Source organism: Halichoerus grypus, chromosome 5 (assembly GCF_964656455.1).
Source record: "Halichoerus grypus chromosome 5, mHalGry1.hap1.1, whole genome shotgun sequence".
NCBI classification, from domain to species: Eukaryota; Metazoa; Chordata; class Mammalia; order Carnivora; family Phocidae; genus Halichoerus; species Halichoerus grypus.
In genome coordinates this window covers 167,093,543-167,114,932 of record NC_135716.1, presented here as the reverse complement: position 1 = coordinate 167,114,932, position 21,390 = coordinate 167,093,543, and the positions used below count along the sequence as shown (strand labels likewise).

The 21,390-nt window shown below is 56.1% G+C and overlaps 1 protein-coding gene across 6 annotated transcripts in view; it reads right to left on the bottom strand.

Moving 5' to 3' along the window:
- Positions 1-21,390, bottom strand: part of AHDC1 (AT-hook DNA binding motif containing 1) — a 64,801-nt gene that overhangs the window by 34,979 nt on the left and 8,432 nt on the right. Inside the window, exon 1 of one of the 6 annotated variants that reach the window (XM_036114298.2) lies at positions 2,491-2,620. The exons of the other annotated variants lie outside the window; for them this stretch is intronic. The gene's annotated coding sequence lies outside the window, so the exon portion shown is untranslated. Of the gene's footprint in view, positions 1-2,490; positions 2,621-21,390 lie in introns of those variants that run through there. 6 annotated transcript variants of the gene reach the window in all.

Here is a 21,390-nt window from a genome sequence, read left to right as displayed (position 1 = left end):
ACCCCGGCCATAGAACACGACAACTGCAATCCAGAACAGTGCAGTTCAGCTCAACACCTATAAACAAGCCAACAAACCTAGGCACAGGCAAAACTACCGTGTCAGATTGTGCCGAATCTCCCCAAGTCGGGCTGGAGCCTCCCCCAAACCGCCTGGCTAACCCAAAGCCTGGCTTCTCTGGTCTGCCTACGTTTCTTTCTCGTCTTGCACCCACCCCACCCCGCCATATACTGCCCCTGCCATCACTCGTCTGGACACACCATCCCACAAGCTAGCACCGCACCCCCCCCCATTCCCTGGAGGCTGACTGGTCACTGACATGCACATTCCCTTCCCCTAGAAGCAAGCAGTCTCACAGCCCCAGGCTGAGGCCTCTCTACTGACAAGAGGGACCCTGGGAATCGGCAGCACCACTCACTTGGGTGATATGCCCCCTCCGCCCACCACAATCTCGGCCAGTATCCCTGAATGGTGTGTCTGGGGAAGGGAGGCTCTCCAGTCTTCTGGAGGTGGGGATACCTCCACAGGAATCTCCCATCTGACTCGGTTCTGTGTGCTCCTATCTCCTAGGATACATCAGTCAACACAGTCTCGGAGCCTGTCAGAGCTGGAAGGTGCCTTAGGGAGTCACTAATCCAGCCTCCTCTGCTAGGCAGGAGGAAACCGAGGCCCAGAGAGGGGAAGCGGCTGCCCAAAGTCACACAGCCCAACTGTGGCTTCCAGCCCCTTTCTCTTCGCAGTCCCTCACCGAGAGCTCTCTAGGGGTTGGAGAGAAACTGAGGGGGTACAGGCAGCCCCGGAGGGCTTCCCTGAGGCAGAAGGAGGTGGGGCTGGATGTGATGGGAGAGGGAGTCTACAGTCCTAGAGGTGAGTTTATGAGAACTGCCCAGCAGTGCATTCAGAGACAGGGACCTGGCAGCCCTGGAATCTGGGCCACATAAATTTGCTTGAATCTGGACTATGCCAAAATGATCTGGTGGACACTCATCCCCACCCCACCTCCTATCCCAGCCTCCCCCCCAGGCCCCCCACCAAGCTGAATCCCCCAAACCAAAGTGTAAAGGAAGACTGATCTTTTCTCCATACCTGGCCTTGAACGTACCTTCTAGGGAATCTCTGCCTTTTATTATTTAAATAAATCTCTGCCAGGAAGCCTCTGGGATGCTCGGGAAAGAGGTGTTCTGCTAGGTACTTTTATGTCAACTCCATTTTGCAGAAAAGCAAATTGAGGCTCACAGAGGCGGGGTGGTTTGCTCAAGTTCACGCGGACAACAAATGGAGCCTTGAGTTCCTTCCAGTACATAAGGAAGGCCAATCCAACAGGAAACAGGGAGAACTGGAGGGGGGGCATGGAGGGGAGGGAAGGGTGGGAGTTGACACAGGCCCAGGCCCAGGCCCAACATCCTGGGCTGAGGGGAGAGCCAACAGGGATCCGAATTTGAATCTGGATATCTGGGCTCCACCCGCACCCACTCTAGCAGAGGTGGAGTGAAAGGTCAGCATGGAGACAGGAGGGAGAGGAAAGCAGAACTCCACCAGCCTCTCAGCCTGCCTCCGCCATACCCTAGGGAGCCAGGCCAGGGGCTGCCTAGCTTCCCCCAGCCCAGAGCTCTCTGCCAGGCCCCACCCCCACCCCTTAGGAACAGCAGAGTATTGTGAGGACACCAGGCCCCCGCTGTTGGCCTCAGTTTCTCCATCTGTACTAAGAGCTAACCTAGCAGGAAGGACTTCTAAGGGCCCTCCCAGCTTTAACAGAGTTTAGTGACCAGTCCTAGTTTTCAGTTTGCAGCACACACTTAGAGGTCTCGCCCCTTGTCTGGAGCTAGCTGAGAACAATGTTAACTATGTGCTCAATGAATAAATGAACACTTAATAAAACCAACATCTTTCCATCCTCCTCAGCCTTACTGAGAGCCACTACTTACCTTGGGAAGCCAAATTTTGCAGGGCTGTTGGAGGGGAAGGGGATTCAAATACTTTAAGGGCTCTGAATGGGACTGTGTGTTACACAGGTGCCCTTTATTTCCTGTGCTCACGATGTGCAGACACTATGGTGATTGCTTTAAACATTGTGCAACTTCAAGCTCCACAACACAGCCATGGCCTACCTACTATTATGTAGTTTTTCAGATGAGCAAAGGGGCTAAGGAGTGAGGGGACTAGCTCAAGGTCACACTACCAGTGAGTGGCACAGGAGGGATTCGAACTGTACCTATCTCCACCGCTTTTGTTGAACATGGTGAGGGTGTGCTGGGCTGGGGCAGGAAATGGAAGTTGAACAGGGACCCTTGGCAGAGGGAGAAGTAGTCCACCCCAGGCGAGGGAGGCGCCTGAGTTACCAAACGGTTCAACAGTTTGCAGAGGCCAAATGGTATTGGAACTAGCAAAGTGTGGGAAAGCATCCCTTCCCCTCCCCCACAAAGGGCAAGGTAGACCTCTTTCCCTCCCCCTACCCACAGTGCCAACAGTGGGCCCTGAGAGGTCACTTACCTACTCCCCTGGATCTCAGGGTTCCTGTAAAAGGAACCCCCTCCCTCCCGGGAGCCCTTTTCTGGACTTCAGGACCTGCAAGGTGCAGAGCCGCCCCCAAAGAAAGCTGCCGCCAACGTCCAGAAAACTGTCCAGGATTTTTCCGGCACGTCCGCCCCCCACCGGCTCCGCGGTTGCGGGGGGTGAGGGCAGTTTGGGGGGGGGGGTGTTGGGAGAGGACGGCCTCGCCTCCCTCCTAGAAGCCCTGGGGTGCCTCTTGCTCGAGCAGGGAGGCTCTGGTCCGCAAGCCCAGCCGTTCTCGGGCCCGAACGGTCCGCCTCCGAGTTTTCCCGCCGCCGCCGCCGCCTCTCAGGCTACCTGGCAGGCCTGCGCTGCCCCCTGATCCCTGCCACCCCCCCTCCCAGATGAGGCCGCGGCGCTTCTGACTCCTGGAGGAGGTGACGGGCCGAGAGGGAAACCAGGCGGCTGGGGGAGGGGCGTTGCCTGCACCTGGCCCCTCTCCGCCGCCCAGGCCGGGAGGGGCGGGACTGGACCCCCGCCAGACCCGAAACGAGCGGCGGGGGAGGGGAGGTGTGCAGCCCTCCACTCCCGCGGCCTGGGGGCGGGAAAGGAGATCGCCCCCGCACAGCCCTCGCCGCTAAGGCGCCCCCTAGGGTCGGGCTGCGAGGCGCCCCTTTCCGAGCCGCGCGCTCAGCCCGCTCCCCCGGCCGGCCGCGCTCTCCAGCTGCAGGAAATTCCAGAAGCTCTCCATCATCCCGGCGCAGCGCGCAGCCCGGGCTGCCAAGGCTCCCCGAAGGAGAGCCACATGCCGGCCGGCCGCGCGGCCCACCCTCGCCCCCCCCACCCCTCCAACCCGGCGAGGCAGCCACGTCGGGCCGGGCGGGGGCCGGGCCGGCCGCCCCTTCCCGCGCCCCGGGCCCGGCGGAATGCGTGGCAGCCCCGGCCGGGGGCTATTTTGAGCGGGAGGGGAGCGGCCCAGCCTCGGTGTTTTCGGCTTTTTCCTGGCCCCCGGCCCGCCCTCCGCCAGCCCGGGCTCTCGGCTGCCCGCGGAGTGGGAGGGGGGGTCACGTGGCGGGGGGGGGAAGGGGAGGGCCGCCGCGATCCGGCTCGGGCTCCGGCCCCGGCCCAGGCCCGGGAGGCGCCCGGCGGCAGTCCGGACCTGCGCTCTCGGCCGGGGCCGAGCGGCGGGATTATTAATAGCGTGCCTGGCTCGGGCGGCGGCTCCGGGGCGCCCGCTACCTGTACGCCCCTCCTCGGGTGAGCACAGACGGCCTGGGCACTCCCTCCCCAGCGGCGGACTCAGGCCTCACTGGATAGCGCCACTGTGCGCCAGTGGCCAATCACCGGCCTCGATTTCCTTACCTGTAAATTGGGGATGTGCCACCTGGCTTTATATGGTGGGTACCAAATAAGGGTTTTGCTTGCTGTGTGCCTCTCTTTGGGCAAAACGCCTTCCCTTTTGGGGGCCTCAGTTTTTCCATTTATAAAATGAGGTCCGAGAGAACTCTTTCCAGGTAAAGAATCCCTTACATTTGAATAATGCATTTTCACTTACAACCCAGATGAACTTACCAACTACCAATAGTAATAGCCAACACTGAGCACTTGCCCTGCATGCATTAACTCACCTGATTATAAGGTTCCCATAAAGTAGGTAATATCCCCTTTTTGCTGATGAAGAAACTGAGGCCCAGGAAGGTTAAGTGACCTACCGAAGGTCCAACGGCAGAGGCCAGAGTCAGATAAACTTGGGCTCCAGAGTCTGAGTTAACTACTGAACTACAGTGCCCTGAGACAAGCGGGACAAACACTGCCCCCTTCTTATAGTGGAGGAAACTGAGGCTCGAAGTGTCATTTGCCCAAAGTTGCCTTTGGCCAGTTAGGGGCAGAGGTGAGCCTCCAACGCAGACCTTCCAATTCCTAGTCTAATACCCCACTGCAGCCCTCCGAATCTGTTCAGCTTCTGCCCTGGGGCAGCTAGCAGGGTTCCCAGGATGGAGTCCTAGAAATGAGCAATAGGCAGTATCCCCGTGGCCACAAAGCTGTGTCCAGGGCCCTGGGGAAGCATCCTTTGCTCCCAAGGGACTGACCCAGGTTTCTGGGCCCAGAGGGTTCACTAATCCACCAAACTCTAGACTTAGCCTAGCCTCAGAGCCATGGAGGTGGAGGCAGCTGGGGATGAGGGGAGATGGCATGGAGGGGTAAGAGCCTGGGACAGGGCATGGAGTTGCTTCCTGCCCCCCCTAACCTCCAGCAAGGAAGCACAAAGGCTGGCAGGCCCCCCACTCCGCCCCGGAAACCTGGCAGTTTATTTCTGTCTCCGGGCCCCCTGTTTCCACAGAGCCAGTCCAGGAAGGCTGGCAGCAGCTGGCTTGGAGGGGTGGAGCTCCTGCTCCCTCAAGGGTCCAGCTGCTACCCTGCCCCACCCCCACCTGCCAGGCCAGACCAGACTCCAGATTCATGTAAGGGATTCTTTACCTGACACTGGGATGAGGGCGGGAAGAACTGGAGGCCACTTGGTCAGGACTACAAAGGAGGGACCCCCTCCAACTCCCAACCCAGAGCCAAAAGATGCTCTCCCAGAGTGAGCCAGTCAACACCCAGTTCAAGTCAGCTAAGAGTATAACCTCTGGCATGTCCAACTCCATTTACACCAGATCATTCTGGCTGATGATTCCTCTGGATCCTGGTCCCAAAGAAAAGCCCATTTCTAAACCTGTGCTGCCCAATACGGTGGAAACTAACTATTGAGCACTGGGAATGTGGCTAGTTGGAATTAAGATGTGCCGTAAGCATAGAATATGCATCAGATTTTGAAGTCTGAAATATGGAAAAAAAGAAAAGTAAAATATCTCAATACTTTTAATAATGATTATATATGTCAAAGTGATATTTTGGATATACTGGGTTACATGAGATACATTATTAACATCAATTCACTTATTTCTTTTTACTTTGTTTAATGTGGCCACTAGAAAATTTAGATTACATACATGGCTCCCATTACATTTCTATTGGACAGTGTTGTTCTAGATCATATGGTACCCTGGCTTAGGGCCAAGACTTTGCCTGCTCTAGATCAATATCTGTGTGGCTTTAGCTCACCCACTTCCCTATATTCAGACCACAACCTTACGTGTTGGTCTAAATCTCACCACCCCACCCCACCCCACCCCAGCTTTCTGTGAATCTAGGCTCAGCCAGAAATTATGGCTTCGTCTGTTTTAAACCACTCTCTTACTACTAATTTCTTGTTCACCAATTCCTAATACCTAGATCCCAGCAAAACCGTGGATCTAGATCATCTTCCGTGTTAACCAGCCTGACAGTCTGACACCACAACCTTATTTGCTTAGATCACTGTTTAGTAAGATTTAAGATCCAGACACCCTTAGGAAGAATGAGGTTCTAGATTAAGGGTTGGCAAACTATGGCCCGAGAGCTAAATCCAACCTGCTGTCTGTTTTTATAATTCAAGTTTGACGGGAACACAGCCATACTCATCCATTTATGCATTGTCTATGACTGCTTTCAAGGTACAACAGTAGAATTGAGTACTCATAACTAAAACCCAATGGTCTACAAAGCCTAAATTTTTTTTACTATCTAACTCTTTACAGAAGGTTTGTCAACCTCTGTTCTAAATGACCAACAAGTCCAACCCACCAGAAATCTAGATTCCAGCCTAAGACTATGATCTAGTCTAATCTAGATCACCTCCTAGATGGTATTGCTGACCAGGGTCTAAATCAGAGCCTAACATGCACCACATGCTGTTTGGGTTCCAGATTCCACTTTGATCTCAGGAGATGGGCCCCGGTACTCTTTTTTGGGATGGAAAGGGTATCTCCACTTCTGAACTCCCCTAGAGGAATCAAAGCCCATTTGGGAATGGGGAGGGAGGGTAGATTCCAGAGACAGCAATGGAGGCTGAGTCAAAGAGTCAGGAGTAAGCCCTCCCCTGCCAAGGGGACAGAGCAGAATCTGACCTAGAAGACGGAGTAGCCCCACGTCCTACTTCCCAGCTGGCTCCAGACCAGGTCACTTAGCTGGGGGTCATGTGGGATAGATACCAACCCCCCAGAAGCTAGACCAGGGGGCTTCAAATGGAGTCTTCATCTCTAGCTCCACACCTCCAACCACCGGATGCCTATCACTTCAGGACTGCATGGCACCACTATGCCCCTTTTCCACCATTTACCTCTAGCTCTGCTTTTCTACAGCTTTCTTTGAAAATCCTCCCACATCTGCCCTCCCCCTCCTTGCCATATCCCCTTCTTCCATCCTGGAATCCTAGCCTTAATTTTAGCCATGAAGATCTTGGGCTCTTGAGCTGACAGACCCAGGCTTCAATTCCAGTTTTGACTTTGGGCAAGTCACTCCACCTCGCTAGGCTTCCTCAGTTTCCCCATCTGTAAAACAGAATAATAATAATGGTACCTACCTACCTCATAGGGTTGTTGAACGGACTTAATAAGACCATGATGTATATCACTTTGCCCAGCCCCTGGCCCGTAATAAGCATTTAATGCTACTTGCTATTTTTATTACTATTTATCATCTAGTTTGGTTCCATGGAAGGACTTTGGGAGGTTTGTAAACATCACAGGATTTTAACCAAAATCTGTTTTTGTATTTTTCTGAAGAGAAGGCCCATCATCTTCTCAAAATGGATCCTTAGCTCAAATGTTTAGAAAAGAGGGGTGCCTGGGTGGCTCAGTCGTTGAGCATCTGCCTTTGGCTCAGGTCATGATCCCAGGGTCCTGGGATCGAGCCCCGCATCGGGCTCCCTGCTCGGTGGGAAGCCTGCTTCTCCCTCTCCCCCTCCCCCTGCTGTGTTCCCTCTCTCACTGTGTTTCTCTGACAAATGAATAAATAAAATCTTAAAAATGTTTAGAAAAGAAAAAAGGGGTCTTTAGTTCAATCCAAATGGGGAGACAGGGGCACACAGATGGGAAAGGACTAGCCGAGGGCCCCTCAGAAAATGTGAGGCAGACCTCAGAATGCTATAGGTCAGGAATTTATCTCCCAGACACCTCTTTCCACTGGTCCAAGCTGTCTCCAATCTGACCTGGCCATTTCTCACCTGCTCAGCTATGATGGTGCCCCGGTGGGCTCCCCACCTCCAAAATGTCTCCACTGAGCCTCCTCCACCTCGTGCCACCTTCGCCTTCCTCAGTCTCATTCTCACGACACAATGTCCCCGCTCCAAAACCTGTAATGGCTCCCTACTGCCGCCGAGGTCTTTTGCCTGACATGCAAGCGCCTTCACTGCCGGCCCTGGCCCCCGCCAACCTCCTCCTCGCTGTGGCCTCTTGTCTGGTCAGTGGAGCTGACTTCTTCCTCTCCTCTCACCCCCTCCCCACAGTCTCCATACCACCCACACACTCACTCAGTTCTGGACAGATTCTGCCACTTTGCTCAATCACACAGTGTCTCAGGCCCGGCCGGCTGCCCCCGCTCTGCCCTCAGGGTTGCCCCTGGGTCCAGCCACTCTCTGAACTCACCCTGCTCAGGCCACACCGGGGTATGCTGCCCACAGCTCTGGCTCCAGGAAGCAGGCCTCTGACCCTGCTCTCCAGCTCAGCTCCATCCCTGGACACTGACCCACCTCAGCCACTGCTCATATCCTCCCCCGTTAAGCCTTCTGTCCTCTAGAGTTTCAGGAATAACACTCCCTTGTCACTGGGAGTCCTAGGGAGTCAGCACTGTCCTCAGAGTTATGACTCCTGGGTCAGATTCTTCTCTTTGAACCTCAACGTCCTCATCTATAAAATGGGGACAGCAACACCTAACACCTTGAGTGATTCTTATGAGGGAAAAATGCCTTATAGGTTGGATGGTACTTTTTTTTTTTTCTTAAAGATTTTATTCATTTATTTGACAGAGAGGGACCTAGCGAGAGAGGGAACACAAGCAGGGGGAGTGGGAGAGGGAGAAGCAGGCTTCCCGCCGAGCAGGGAGCCCGATGCGGGGCTCGATCCCAGGACCCCGGGACCATGACCCGAGCCGAAGGCAGACGCCCAACAACTGAGCCACCCAGGCACCCTGGAAGGTACTTTTTTGACTAAAACCTGCTTAAGAACAATACTAACAATAACCTTCATTTATAAGTTTATTTAAAACTGCAATCACCCCGCAACCCTGGCCCTCCCCAAGCCCTTTCCCGCTTTCATTTTTCTCCTTGGTACTTAGCAACATCTCACACACCATGTATTTTACTTCTTTTTGTGTTGTTTCACCCTCCTAAATGTCAGCTCCTTGAGGGCAGGGATTTTTATCTACTTCGTTCTCCGCTGTGCGCCCTAGAAAAGTACCTGCCACTGAGTGTGCACTTGGTAGTTGAGGAATGAATGAATGAATGAATGAATGAATCGAGCGCTCCCCATGTGCCAGGCACTGTGCTAACCACTTCTCACGATCATTCCATCTCAGATGGGTACTTTCATTACTCCTCATTTTTGAAAATGAGACCTCAATGACTTGCTCTGATCACACGGTAGGAAGCAGCCCGGCTAGGATTTGACTCCAAAGCCTGCCCTCTTGATCACTATGCTCTGTTTCCTGTCCAGATGGGGGGTTATTTCTATTTCTACATTAGCTAAGCCTCTTGAATCTGTCACCCTCCCTATTTCCCTGGGGCTGTCACTCTCCTTCTGCCCCTGAGGCCATGAGTCCTCCTAACCCTCATTCTGACCTCTCTTAGCCATTTCCTCCACTTCTCAGCCCTAAGCCAAGCTGCTCATTCTCACCTCAGGGCCTTTGCTCATACAGTGTGCTCCACCTGGACTGAGCTGGCTTCCCATTTCTTTCCATTGTGCCCATTTCTCAAGACCCACCTCTTCCGGTCTACCTCTTCCGTTCTTCACTTGCTCCCTTCCCTGAGCTCCTACCTTGTTTACTGCTGGGAAAAACCACTGGCGGATCATATGCTGACTTGGTCCATTCCTTCACTGTTTCCTGCATTTGGAGGCCTCATTCACTTCTATCCCTCTCCAGGCAAGGTTTCTCCCTCCTTCCTCTGCTGGATCACTGCCCCCACCCTACACATCTCTTAAGTAGGTTTATAGCTTTGTGATTAAGAGCCTGGCTTCTGAGTCTCTCAATCTCCAGCTCTACCCCTTACTAGCTGTGTTTCTCTGGGCAGGTCGCTACACCTCTTTGAACTTGTTTCCTACCTGCAAAACGGGGACAATACAAGTACGTGCTTCAGGAGCTAATGTGCCTGGAACATAGTAAGCGCTCAGTAATAAATCAGCCTCTTACTACTTCTATAGTATTTTATTGTGTCACTCATCTCTGTTCTAAAAGCCTCAGCCCCCTCTCTAAACAGCCACCCCCAATATGAATGATGATAACAGTAAGACTGCTAACATGTATTGACCACTTATTATTTGCAGTGAGTAGCAATATGTTTGGCACCTAGTAGGTGCTCAATATTGCTTACTGAATACATGAATTAACTAGTTTAATACTCACAACACCCAGTGCGGGGGGGGGGGGGGGGGCACAATTATAATACCCATTTTACAGACAGGGAAATCAACGCCCAGAGAGGGTAAATGACTCAGCATGTCTGGGACTTAAACCCAAGCAGCCAGACTCCAAAGATGAAACTCTCAAAGCCTTCCTCATCCTCATTGTTCCCATCTTGCTCTGCTCCAATGGCAGCCGCAGGGGTGGGACCCTTTCCTTCTCCAGAAGTTGGACCTTAGCATCGAGATGGATGTTCACCAAGCCCCCACTCCTGAGGTCAAACCCTTCATACTTTATCTCATGTGAGCCTCATAAAATCCTCCAGTCAATGCCATGTTTATTTCCCCTGGACCAATGGGGAAACTGAGGCTCAGAAAGGTGTCAAGTAACAGGATTTAAAGCTCAAAACTCTTTTCCTCTGCATCACGTTTTGTGATGTTTTTCCCCTGTTGTCTTATACAACTGTGGGTAGCTGTTCAGACACACCTGCCTTGTTTTTCCAGTCAGAAAACTTCCAGAAGAAGTCTCTGAGGGTGCAGTCTGAGGCCCACCTTCACTGTCGTCCCCCCACCCCAGCCAGCACTGCAGCAGGTAATCCAGGCCCCACAGGAGGCTTCCCAATAGCTGATCTGAATCTCCCAGCCAGGCCCACCCTGATGTTCTGACTGCTTCCACCACAGAACAGGTCTTAGCAGACTTGGGGTTGGTGAGGGTGGGGCTGGATCTCCCTTTTTTTTTTTTTTTAAGATTTTATTTATTTATTTGAGAGAGAGAATGAGAGACAGAGAGCACAAGAGGGAAGAGGGTCAGAGGGAGAAGCAGACCCCCCGCTGAGCAGGGAGCCCGATGCGGGACTCGATCCAGGGACTCCAGGATCATGACCTGAGCCGAAGGCAGTCGCTTAACCAACTGAGCCACCCAGGCGCCCCTGGATCTCCCTTTAAACTTAGGCTAGAGGCTCCCCCAGGTTGCCATCTCCAGGGAATTCAGGGCTCCTATCTCCCACCTACAGCAGGTGTGTGTGGGGGGGGGTGGGCAGGGCAGTATGGTAGTTCAGAACAAGGACTCTGGATCCCAGTGTTCCAAGTTCAAAGGCTGTCCACCAGGTACGAGCTGTGGGACCTTGGGCAAGTTACTTAACCTTTCTAAGCCTCGGTTTTCTGATATGGAAGATAAGAATGATAATAATAGGGCTGCTAGGTGATTAAATGAATATCTACCTATAAAGCTAGAAGAGTGCATGGAACATGGTAAATGCTATGTAAGTGTTTGTTAAATAAAAGTAGGGTTCCAACTAGCCATGGAAGGGTCCCCCTGGTAGGGTACAGTGCGAGTGACAAAGCAAACCCCAGTTCCAAACAGACAACTGAAGACACACAAGGAAATGGGAGCAGGTAGCTGAGACCTCATACCTCGGGAAGCCCCTTGTGGCAAGGACCCACTCCTCCTCTCCCCACAGCCTCCAAAGCCAGAGGACCCCAGTTCCTGATCCTAATACCCCCTACCCTAATCCCCAAGCCACTTCCCCTCCCCTCCCTCCAACTGTTAACTCTTTCTATGCAGCCAGAATCCAGGCCCTGCTTCTCCTAGTTGCTGTGTGACCCTGGGCAAGTCACTTAGCCTTTCTGAGCCTCATTTCCTCATCTCTACAGGGGATCATCCTCCCCTAGAGAGTCCATCCTAGAGATTAACCAATGACTGAAAACATGCCAAAGATGTGTTCACAGGGGGGTGGACATGCTAGCGTCCTACAGGCCTGATGGGTGTACTGTCTGGGCACTGGAATGGGCAGGGGCCTGCCATTAAAAAAGCAGATCCCCTCTTTGAAAGTTTCCCCAACCAGCCCCTAATACTGCTTGGGTTGCAAGCCAAGCTCCCTATCCTTTAAACCACCACACTATGACATTAAAATCTATTTGCTTGGCGGGGAGGCAGGGGCCTTGTGTCAGGCCTCTCTTCACCAAGTTACTGCACAGGGAGCCCTGAAGCCATACTGGGGAGAGGGGAGGGAGGAGTAGGAGGGACCACAAGTGAGGGAGGGAAGGGAGGGCCCTTTGGAGGAGAGCCAGGCAGAGTGGAGAAGACCCCAGGGTTGAGAAGGGCAAAGGCGAAAAGGGACACGCCTCCAGGGCTCCCCCTCACCCCATCTCTAACTGAGCAATCACCTGGCCTGGCCTTCCACCCCTAAGAAGTAAGAGGAGCCTGCGGCAGCAAGTTAGGATAGACGATTACCCGCCGTTAATTAATTAAAATAAACAGCAAATTAAATACAGCAAAATTAAAATAGCACAGGAAATTAATTCTCTACCAGCCCCACCTCACAGGTGAGATGCTTAAAGGGCCCCTTGCAGCTAGGATCCAGGGCACGGGGCAGGGGGGGGGGGGGTGTCACCAGAACCTGCCTTATACCACAACTCCTGGCGACCCCAAATATCAATGGCAGAACCCACAGGCATTTACCTGCCTCCACCACCCTGAGATGGGCCTCCTGGCTCCTCAGCCCCAGGGGATTCCAAGCCCTGGGCCACATTCCTGAATTCCAGCCCTGCTCCTCCCTTAGTGGGCAGGAAGGGTCCTGACACCCCTTGGGCCGGGGATTGGGCACTGTGCCCTCCTGGGCACATGGCCCACATCTATCACTGCGTGGGTCAGGGCAGGAGGGAAGAGGGACCTTGGCCTTCTCTTCTAGGTTACCTCTGGGACTCGGAGTCAGATCCTGGCAAAAACGCCTCTTTTCCATGCTAAGCTCCTGGCCCCTCACTCAGAGGGCCCCAAATCTGTCTGGGGAATCCCTCGATTTGCTCCTTTCTTTCGCTCAGAATGCTCAGGAAGAAAGCGCTGCTGAGGCGCAGAAAATGCCCTACAAAGCTGACTAGGCCAACCCCTGAGACGGGGTACCAGAAATCCCCTCCAGTACAAGACTGATCACCTCATCACACAGATGGGGAAACTGAGTCCAAGGAGGGAAAGGCATTTGTTTGAGGTCACCCAATGGCTTAGCAGCAGAGCCTGGAGCAGAGTCTCTCATGGGCCCATTCCACGTCACCACCACAAATGAACCCCATGCTGACCACCCCGCAGCCTGGCCACCAAGGCCTCTCCTCCATAATCCCACCCCAAGACTCCCCAGTTTTATGTCTCACACAAGGATTAGACTCCTTGGCCTGCCCTCGGGCTGTTATCCACATGGTGCCCTCAACCTGAAGCTCCTCCCTCCACCTCTGCCTGCCCAAGTTCAACCAGCCTCTTCAGGGTCTGGCTCAACGCCAGTTCCTCCACGAGCCACCCAGACCCTGCCAGGTGCTGCCTCATCCTCCTGTAATCTTCCAGGGTGCTTTGCCTTCACCCCCATGCTCAGCCCTCCCCCGTCTCCTGTGGTTATCAGGTGTGTGAACTACCCAGAGCCGCGGGCCACCTCACCTCTGGGCCCCAGCCCCTGGCACGGTACTAGGTACTAGCACGCAGTAGGTGCTCACGAAATTGCCTCCTCATTCGGTGTCCCCCACGCCCTACTGCTACGGACAACAGTGGCTATCACCGACTGGGCATTTCCTACCAGCCCGGCTCCTGTACTGTCCCATCCTCACCTGATGGGCCCAGCTTAGAGGTTGCGGGACCTTCCTGAGGTCACAGCTCTAGAACTGGGATGTCACCGGTCCTTGCTCCTCAAGGAGTCTACTCTTCCATCCCACTTGCCTTTTCTAGATCAGACCACCATCATCTCCCATCTGGACTCCTCAAGCCTCCCAACTAGCCTCCCTGCCTCTAGTCTCTCCCCACCTTGTCTTGTCCCTAAAGACTTCCCATGAGTCCTTGTGGCCCACTAGACAAAATCCAAACCTGTGAGCAAGGCATCTAAAGTCTGGGACATCTGGCCTCTACGCTGCTTCTCCTCTAGGCTCAACACCGCCCCGTGTTCCTGCCATACCATACCTTGATTTACTTCCAGGCTTTGCATATGCTGTTCCCTCTGTCTGGAACACCTCCCCTCTCTTTTTCCTCCTGTGAGTTCCTACACATCCCTCAACGTACAAGATCAAGGGTTACCTTAAAATTTCATCAGGTGAGATCAGCAACAAACAAACTGGTCACAAAACTGAGAGCTCTATGAGGGAAGGACCGCTGTCACCAGTGCCCCCAATGCTTAACCAATAATCAGGGCTCAATCAGCACTGCTGACTGAATGCTCCGTGTGCAATTGTTGGCTAAACCGGGCAATGACAGAAGAATACAAGGCCACAGTGTCCAGGGCTGGAGGTGGAGGGGAAGGGACGGAGGCCAGGAAGGCCAAGGCCATAGTGGGGAACAGTGACAAACACTGTCAGGGGCTGCTCTGCAGCAGAGCTACAGTCTTGGCAGAGGGAGTGTTTGTGAGAGACGGAGGAAGGAGAGCGACGGTGTGAGGGAGGCTCTGAAAGTGTGTGCGCGCACGCTCACATGTGAGAAGGCGGTGAGGGTGTGTGTCGGGGAGTGTGTGTGTGTCACGTTTGTGAATGAGTCTGTGCGAGAGGAGGTGAGGATGTAAAGGAGTGCACGCATGGGCGCTTGTGAGGGTCCGTGTGAGAGGGCGAGGGTGCGGGGGAAGGGGAGCCTCTGTGCCGTGTTGGTGGCTCTGGGGGAGAAAAGGTGGCGGTGTGTGTCATGAGGGTTGTGGGTGTAGGTGCTGGAGCTCGTGCATGTGTGCTCGGGCTGGAGGGCGCGGAGTGCCGGAGAAAGCCAACGAGCAAGAAGGGGACACCTGAGGGGGGGGGTGCAAGTGAGAAACTCTGCGTGGGTGGGGGGGGTGCTGTAAGCCTGGGCAGGGGGAGACGGCGTGCCTGTGTGTGTCCAACGGGCGGGCAGGGTAAGAGATGGCGCGGCTCTACTGAGGGTGTGGCTGCCACGGCCTCGGCCACGGGCCCTGTGCCAGAGGTGGGGGCTGGCCCCGGGCCCAGGGTGGGGGGCTCCGACCGAGAGATTCCTCAGAGATCCCCCCCCCGCCCCCCCCCCCCGGAGCCACAGGCGCCAGATTACCATGTCCCCGGGCAAGGAGGTCGAGGAGGCCCAGATGTGCGTGCTCCCTACATCTGTCCACAGCAAAACCTCTGGGCATTTATCTGTCTTTGTCTGTGGCCGGGGGTGCACGCCTGTGCTTGTGTGCGCACCGCCGGCCGTGTGTCCCTGCCTGTCTTTGTCTCCGCGTGTGCGGCTGGTGGTCTACGCCTGGCCGCGTGACTGTGTCTGGGTTCATGTGTGTCTAAGTTTATCTGTGTCTACGGGGCACTGTGCGTCCTTGCTCTGTGCCTGTCGAAGTAGGGCTGCCAGCATCCCCCGGGACTGCCTTTTTGTCGCCGTGGGTCTGTGTGGCCTTGGTGTGAGGGAATGTTGTGCTTTTGAGGCTGTGGGTCTAGATCTAAGTGTGTGTGTTTTCTTGTGTCTCTGTATGTGAGACTCTGCTGTGTGTTGTATCGTGGAAATGTTTATCTGTGCCTGTGGGATGTGCGTTCGTGAGACCAAGGATATGTGTGTCTCTGTGCGTGTGTGTGTGTGTGTGTGTGTGTGTTGGGTGTGAGGGGTTTGTCACAGACTGGTGAGCAAGTTAATCTCAGACTCCGTGACACGTGGAATAAAATCACGCTCCCATAATGGGATCATTCGTCTTCCTGTCCAAGGAGAGAACCAACTCTTCACCCTCCGCCCTGGGGGAGCCAGTGGGGCCAGGGCCAGGCTCGGCCCCCATCCAGGCCCCCTCTGGCTTCAGCACCCCACCCCCACCTCTCCTCAGCCGCACCAGGCCCATTCTGCCTCCAGAGTGCCCTGGTGCCCACTGCGGGCTGGGCTGGGCTGGGCTGGGCTGGACTCCAGGACATGTGACTGAGAGCCTTAGAGGCCTGTCCTGGGCCCCCCAGCCCCACCCACTACCAAGGAGAGCCCTGCCCCAAATGGGAGGGGGGAAATGCAGGAAGGAATCTTTGGGCCCCTCCTCCTCCCGGAGGGGAGGGATGAGCTGCAGGCCCGGCCGGGATTTTCCATCTCTCAGCAACAAGATTCCTGGTGAGCAGGCTGCGGGGTTTGGCAGGGCGCCTGCTGGAGACCCGCCCTCACCCGCCAGGACGCCTGGGTCCCCAGGGCCAGGCAGCAGTGGGTTCCCTGGGGAGCCAGGAGGGCCCCCAGAACTCCAGTTTATTGCTGCCCAAGGCTGTGGGAAAGCCAGACACTTCCAGGCTCCCCCACCAACCAAAGATGGCTCTCCAAGCCCCTAGGCAAACCACTCCCCATCCTCTGGCCTCCCCCTCGCCACAGCCTTTGCTTCAGAAGGCCGTCACAGGACAGCCACCCAGCACCACCCACTCCCCACCTGAACCTCAGCACACGCCCAGCCTGGGTTCTAGACCTCACCTCTGGGTTTGAGGGCTCCCAAGGCCAGGGCTGCGCTTCTCATCTCAGACTGGGGCTTCTGAGGACAGGGCCATGTGTCCTGCAGCTGCAAAATCCCTCTCGGTCTTAATGCTCCTTCCTGATTGAGTGGACAGGCACCAAGAGAGGATTTCAAACTCAAGGCTGGGGAAACTGAGGCACTGAAGCCCTCTGCCCTACCTGCCACTATAGATCAGAGGCCAAATCCATTAGTATGGACACACAAGGTCTTAATCCTGCCCAACAGCAGGGTTGGCTGCAACTCTTTCTTCCCTATTGGGGGTATGGTTTCAGGAGGGGCTGAGCATCAGTTGGAGGGTAAAAGGAATGGGAAGGTGGAATCCCCCAACCCCCAGCCTTGGATGAACAGCTGGAGAGCAGGTTTGGTAAGAGATTAAGGTCGAGGAGGAGGAGAACTGAGTTGCTCCAAGATTTATGAGCCTAATTCTTCTCTCTTAAATTCCCCTGCAAGCCCCCAGCCCCAGCCTGGTCCCTCCAGGGTCATGCTGTGGCCCCAGGCCAATGTCAGGGCCCTAACCCATCCATCAGCTGTTGCCAGGGAGTTTCCACCCCAATGGGTTCCAAAGGGAGGGGCTCAACTGACACTAGGGACCCAGATTGATGGGGAGGGGGCATGGCCCTAAAGAGGCCGCCAACAGCCCCCCACACCCTCCTAGGAGCTGGGGGCTCACCAACTCCAGGGAGGAAGCTAAGGCTGGTGGGTGGGGCCCAGGAGGAGGCAGCCTCCCAGCCAAGACACCACACCCAGCCCCGCCCTTTCAAGAGGCCAGGAGACCTAGGATCCCACGGGGGCCTCCAGCTCACAGGGTGTGTGACCTGGGGCGGTTGCTGCTCCTCTCCAGGCCTCAGCCTCCCCACCGCATGATGCAGGAAGTGGCTCACACATCCCAGGTGTCCCCTCTTCAGCTCAGCTCCCTCACCGCTTAGCCCTGCCCTCTCTCCAGTCCAGAATCTGGGCCACATGGGGTGAGACTGGGGCAGCTACCTGGGGGAGTCCCCGAAGCCACCCAAGTCGGAGCTGATGAGCTTATGGTGATTACCCCTCCACCACACATCCATTTTCCAAAAGAGCAAAACTGAGGCCCTAAAAGAGGGTCTGAGTCTGGACCAAGACCTGAGTTTTACTGGTAGGGTGGTTAAGGGCATGTTCTCTGGGGACAGAAAAACCTGAATTAAAATTCCAGCTGCACCAGAAACCTCGTTAAGTCCCTTGCCTTCTCTCAGCCTCAGTTTCTGCATCTGTAGAATGGGTAACAGGGCCTCCCTCCAGTAACTGGTTGAGTTGAAAGGAGAAAATGCACGTAAGCGTCTGGTGCAGCGGATCAAATGCTTGAACGATGGTAACTATCAGGATCGTGGTAGCACTAACATAAACCCAAGCAGCCTCGGGGGAGGGGAGGAGGGGTCCCAACCTGGCTGGAGAATGAGCCATCCTCCAGCCAGATTGGGACCCCCAGGGCCTCAGCTCAGGAGGGCCAGCCAAATTCCTCGAAACCCCCAGCTGTCTCCCCTATTTGTTAAAGGCCTCTCATTAGTGAGCTTGGGCACCTGCCCCTCCACACGTAATAAACCTCATTAGTATCTTAGCCCCAAGCTCTGTGCCCAGAGTCTATGTGTGTGCACACGCATGAGGGTGGGGGGCTGCAACAGGCCAGCGGCCAGGAGACGGCATCCTCGCCAACCACACCCCCTGCCTGTCATCAGCAGGGCCCGTCACCACCCAGCTTGTCACCTGCCTGCCTCGCACCCGCACCACCTGTCACCCACCCAGCTCGTCACCCACCCAGCCCATCACCTGCACCACCTGTCACCCACCCGGCCTGTCACCGAAGCCGCCTGACAGGCATCTGGGTGGGGGACAGGAGATGGGGAGGAAAAGACCACAGGGGTGTGGAGCTGGGGGCCCCAGAGACCCTGTAGGACCCCCACTTCAGCTCGGCATCCTGCAGCATCGCCATGGCAACCTCTCAGCCGCAACCACTTTCCCAAACATCCCCCGCCCACCCTCCCCCCTCCCCCCCAGGCCCTGCTCTTAGCTGAGCCGAGGCTGAGAAGAGCCTGAGTGACAGCAGAATGGGGCAGGAAGGAGGGGTTCATCAGCTGGCTGGCCTTGGCCATCCTTCCCTCTCTGGACTCGGTGACTCCATCTGCAAAATGGAGGAGCCAGAATGGGTGAGGCCCCGATAGAGCGGGCCAGCCCTCCCCGGCCTGGATTGGCTGAGCCAGCTACCAGCTAACCTGTGAGGGCCAGGGGGTGGGACAAAAGGACAGGCCTTTCTGGGTTCTTCCACACTCCGCTGCCCCGGCCCTGGCCCAGAGAGGCTGGGCCTCTGGCCCAAGCTCACACAGCAAAAGAGGAGGAGCAGGCTGGAAGGGAGAGGGGCTCTGCCACAGGACTGGCAGCTGCAGGCGCCACACTGGGCGACCCAAGGTGACCGGGGGCTGCGCTGGCCGCCACCTCCGAGCTGCATTATTTATAATACCCAGAGCTGGGAGCTGAGCACCAGCTGTGGCGCTGCCCCTCCAGGGGGCACATGCCACAGTGGCATGGAGAAGACAAGGTGCCTCCTCAGGGAAGGCCCCTGGGGTCCTTGGCGCCCTCCACAGCTGGCCGGGGCAGGGGCTCCATCCTTCCCCTCCCTGCCCCCTCTCCCCTCCACTCCTCCAGGCAGGCGGCGATAGGATTACTTCTGCATGACTGCCCGCTCCACGGGGTTCCAGAGACCCTCCTGCCTGCAGCAATCTTTAAAATTCCTCCAGCCCAACCTCGCTCCCTTTCTCCCTGCAGTGAATGCTCCAGCGTCTACCGCAGCGTGCCCGTCACTGCCACCACCAAGCAGGCTGGGGGCCAGGTCCCTGGCACCTACGGGCAAAGGTGGACCAGTCCTCACAGCGTATGTAGCCCGATGCCCCTTGGAACCCTGAGGCCCCGGCCCATCCCCTCCGGCCCCCAGTGCTGGTCTAGCCCCACAGAGCACGGCTCAAGCTGGGGGCAGGCGTGCCAGCGGCGCCAAGGCGGATGGGCACACACGTGCGAACACACCTGATGGGTCCTGGCATGCTTGTCCATGTCCTCTGCTGCCAGAACCCAGCTGCCCCCACCTCCGCTCTGACCCCCGCTCTGCCTCACCAATCCCTGCTACCCCTGGGGTGGGCAGACAGCTGGGCCAGGCCAGAGTCTGTGGCTCCCCAGGGCAAAGAAGCAGGCAGGAGATCGATCCACTGAATTTTTTAAGGCTCTAATGGAGCCGGCATCCCAGGACCTGGGGCTTGGGATGCAGGTGGTGTGTTGGGGACCCCTCCCTCCGTATTGCAGTTGCTGCCTCTTTCAGGTCTTGGGGATAGGGGGAAACTTTCTTTGAGCCTTTCCCCAGCAAGAAGAGGCATGAGGGGCCTCTGGGAAAGAACGGGATGTGGGGGGCTGTGAGCAATACCCAGAGCCCCCCCCCCAATCTCCCCAGCCCTAATGCAGGCAGAAGCAGCTCAGCCTCTAAATCACTCCCCTCACGCTGCCCTCTGAGGCGGATTCTGTGCATCTGTAATTAGGGGGTGGAACAGATGGTGGAGATTCCGTTTAAAATCATGCATCTAGTAAAGTAACCTTCACTGTCGGAACTGACTCCCAGGGAGACCAAGCCCCGAAGCCCAGATGGGGGGGGGAGTGGGGAGCATGTCAAGCGAACACCTCACCCATCTCTCTCCCTGAAGCCCAGACCCAATGCCCCTCTCAGGTAAGCCAAGGGTGGGGGGGCAGGTTGGCAAGCACCTGAGAATGTGCAGGCTGGGGGTAAAGCCCCCCACGCCCCCAACATACATGCCACGGCAGGGCTGGGTACTCAGAGTTCTTGGCTGAGAGACCAGGGCGACCAGGTGCCAAGAGCCCCCAAAGAGGCCCCAAACCCCCAAAGCCCAGGCCAGGGTGCCCAGAGCACAGGGTCTTGGGTGGGGCAGCTTTGAACCAGATGTACAGTCTCACTGTCCAGGAATGAAAGGCCTGGGGCAGCGAAGGGGGCGGAGACGCCTCCCCAGGCAGAGGAGGCTCTGGGAAGTGGGGGAGGACTGGACAGCAGGGAAGGAGAGGGAGCACATAAGAGCGAGCAAGTGTGTGTGCAAGGCTGGCTGAGGCTGGCTGGGAGGGTGTCTGGGGGAGGGGGACCCCGAGAAGAGGTGGGGGGGAGCTGTGATGGAGAGTGCTGTGGGGGGAGGTGTGCTGGCAGGTGTGGGGCTGGGAATGAGAGCTGCAGAGGAACTGAGCTGGGCTATGTGGCAGGGTGAGGCAGGGGGCCCAGGGGGGCAGGGCAGAGCTGCTTGTGAGCTCCTGAGGGGTGAATGGGTACAGGGTTGTCACTGAGGCTGGTTGTCACTGTGTGCTTGGCGAGGTGTGGGGCTGTCCCTGGGCCCTTAGATGGCCAAGGAAAGGACTGGAGCTGGGGCTTGCTGGGGACATACAGAGGACAGCCTGTTGAAGTGCTGGGTCTATGGGGGAGCGTGCATGCGCACACCTGGGAAAGTACGAGAAGCTGGGGGGACGTTATCTGTTTAGAAGTATACCAGAACTGAAGCTATGTCTGTGTTCGAGGTAAATGGTGGGGCTGAAGAGGGTCTTCTTGTTTGAGCGGGTGTTGAGTGGGCAGTGTGCGTATGTGTGATGGGGGGGAGGCTGTGTGTCTGGAAAGGTGTGGGGGTTGGTGTGTTTGGGGTGGTGCTGGGCTGCAGCTGGGGGAAACGCTGGGGCTGTAGGCAGAGTCTATGTGTGTGTGTCCGGTGAGGTGTTGGTGCTCTGAGAGCTTGAGTATGTGGAAGGTATTAGGGCTGCTCTAGGGTCCTGGGTGTGTCCATGGAGGTGCTGGGTTGAAGAGGGAGTTGATGTGTGTGTGTGTGTGTGTGTGTGTGTGTGTGTGTGTTGGGTGTATGCTGGGGATCATAAAATCTGGGTTTGGGTTCGTTACCAGGGCTGTAACTATGTGTCTGGGTGGGAAGGTGTATGGTGGTTGTGTGTTTGCGGGC